The sequence below is a fragment of the Triticum dicoccoides genome, chromosome 3B (genome assembly GCF_002162155.2).
Source record: "Triticum dicoccoides isolate Atlit2015 ecotype Zavitan chromosome 3B, WEW_v2.0, whole genome shotgun sequence".
NCBI lineage: Eukaryota > Viridiplantae > Streptophyta > Magnoliopsida > Poales > Poaceae > Triticum > Triticum dicoccoides.
The window spans coordinates 245,810,806-245,813,797 of record NC_041385.1 but is presented as its reverse complement, the minus strand read 5'-3'; positions in this window follow the sequence as shown (position 1 = coordinate 245,813,797).

Below are 2,992 nucleotides of genomic sequence, written 5' to 3'. Positions count from 1 at the left end.
CGGCCCCGGCCCCGCCCCGCTACAGCCATGGTCGTGGCCCCGCCATGCGCTCGCCGGCGTCAACGGCCCCTACCCCGCGGCGCGACGCCGCCCGACCCCATCCACGGCCTCGGCCGCGTCTGCCCGGCGTCCCGATGCGGCGGCTGCACCAGATCTGGGATGCAGCCCTCGTCCTCCCTCACCGGCGACCCTTCCCCAAGCCCCGCTCGTGCCCACCACCTCTCCATCACCTTTCACTAGCCCCCTTACCCAACCATCTTTCCCCATTCATGCGAGCGCGTCTCCGCCCAGCATCGTATCCATATGCGGCACGGCGTCGCCCCTCCACTGGCCCCCAACGCCAGATGCACCCCGCCTCCTGTCCCTGGCGCCCCCCGTATCTCGCCTCCTACGCAGCCAATCACCTACCTCGGCGGGCATTGCTCCCCGGATCTGCCCTACCTCTCCTGCCTCGGTCGATCTACAGAGAGGGGCGACCGCCACCCAACCAGGCGCCGCGGCAGCCTCCTTAGAGGACGACGATGATGGGATCTGGGTTCATGGCGCCCCCTGCTCGCGCACCACTAACGACCCTGGATCCGGCCGTGCGGTGCCGCTATTTTTTGCCGCCGATCTGGGGTCTCCCACCAGTGATCCCCCAATGCAGCTCGCTTTTACCTTCCCGGGCGCATGTCCCAGCCACCCATGACATGCAGTACAGATGGCGATGCCGTGGAGTTCGTCGTGCTAATCCCATCCATGGTTGTTGCCATTCAGAAGCATTTGTGTAGTGTTTTCAGTTTGGCGCGACGTGCAGTTCACTGGCGAGCGCTTCGGCGAGCATGTTCCATCAATTGCATTGACATGTTCTTGCATTTTGTAGTGTTTTCAGTGTGCAGCTCCTTTGATATTTTTTTGCAGCTCACTAAAATATTGGTTTGCAGTTCATTGTGAGACAACATGGCGCTGGCTGCGCTGCTCCTTTTTTGCTGCTCTGCCGCACCGGGAACCATGGTATTGCGTGACACCAGCGAAGACGGCGTGGTGGTTCCTTTCTTCCCAAACAACAGAAGTTGTGGTGAGGTTATGTAGTAGTCGAGGTTCAGGAATATTTGCGGTGCCTTTTCAGATTTCGTTTGGGCGCAACAGTGTAGTTCTCCTGGCTCGTCGTTGAGGTGCGGCTGGGTGTGCAGCCCACCGGCGAGGGTGCTTGCAGTGTGGTGGCGTGATGCTCACGGTCTTGAATAAATTTGTTTGAAGAGACAAAAAGAATGTACTTCACTTCGTTTGTGTAGCAGCTCATTACTTCTCTGTATGAAGTGCAATTTGTTTTGTGTGTCTCAAAATTTAGTTAACTACATCAACACTTGCATTGCGCTTGGTTCTCGGATGCGGTTCACTTTTGAGAGTGATACTGTTCACTTGCACACAACATGAAAAATCAAAAAATGCGAAAATTTTAAGGAAACAACAAGATAATAATGCGGTTCACTTCAATATATGTCGCAACTCACTTTCCCTCGACTCTGCAGTCCATTCTCGTTCATAAAAAATGTTAAAAAAAGACAACAAAAACCCGTCTGAGAAAAATTATGTCTGACAAAAGAAATTATGCAGCTCGCTTGCCCATCCGATGTAGTGCGGTTTTCATTCTGAAGCAGTGCGGTCGGCCGTATGATGTTGTTCATCCCGTAAGTGCAAAAAAATTGTTACGAAAGCGAAAAAAAGTAATGCGGTTCACTTCTTGATAGTGTTGTGGTTCATTTACACCCGATGTCAAGTGCACTCTACTTTCTCGTCCTTGAAAAATTATGTTTGAATAAAAGAACATGCAGTTCTCTAACACGTCTAATGCAGTGCGGTTTTTCGTCTGATGCAGTGCGGTTTCCAGTCGGATGAAATACCCACGTCGATTTGGGTGTCGCGAAAAATAGTGTCCGCATTCGGTAAATTCGAAATTCCTCTTGAATCGTAAAGAATTAGAGAGAGTGTTCTACATGAAAGAGTTGCGTATCATTGATATCTTTCCAACGGCGTATGTTTGAATCCTTCCGACCAGCGGTTTGCAAAAATTTCGCCAAAAACGGCCGCTATCACTCGTCGTCCGCCACACGATTTTCAAAATTAACTTAAAACCGTGAGGAATTTCAAAAATATTTCAACATATGAAAGTTGCACCTCGTTCGTAGCTTTCCAACGGCGTATCACACGCCTCGTTTCGACAAACAGTTCAAAAACTGGAGCGAAAACAGTACCGAAAATTTGAATTTTTTTGAAAAACAGAATTCCGCGATTTAGTAAATTTGAAACTGCTCTTAAACCATAAGGAATTAGAGAAAACTTTATATATGAAAATAATGCACCTCAACAATATCTATCCAACGGCGTATCGCTTGCTTCATTCTAACGAGTGGTTTACAAGAAATCGTGAAAAAACGCTCGCTGCCACTCGTCATGGGCCGCACCATTTTCAAAACTGCTCTTAAACCGTGTGGAATCTCGAAAAGTGTTCAACATGTCGAAGTTGCGCCTAATCCATACTTTTCAACGGTATATTACACGCCTCATTCCGATAAATGGTTAAAAAATTAGAGCGAAAACAGTACCAAAAAAATAACGCGTGCAGTTTTTTCGACGAGAAGTTCACTCGTGTGAGTACTGCAGCACACTTGGTTCAAAGAATGACGTGCACTTTCGTTCAGCGTGCAGTGCTGAAGTGGTGTGCAGAATAGACTGTCTGTGTGTGTGTGTGTATATATATATAGTAACAGAATAATATTCTCTTACCCCCGGACCTATATAGACCAGCGATCCGCAAATTCCCCGACCCAGAAAAACCAACTAAACCAAGTAGACAAAAATGACCAACAGACAAAGGCCCACCCGGCCACCCCAACCTCGTCTCCTCCCTCTTATCTGCACACCCCACAGTGCCCCGTCGCCCCACGGCCACCCGCTCCCCGCCGACGCCCGGCCACCCTGCGACCCGCTGCCTCCTGGCCATCCCGCGCCT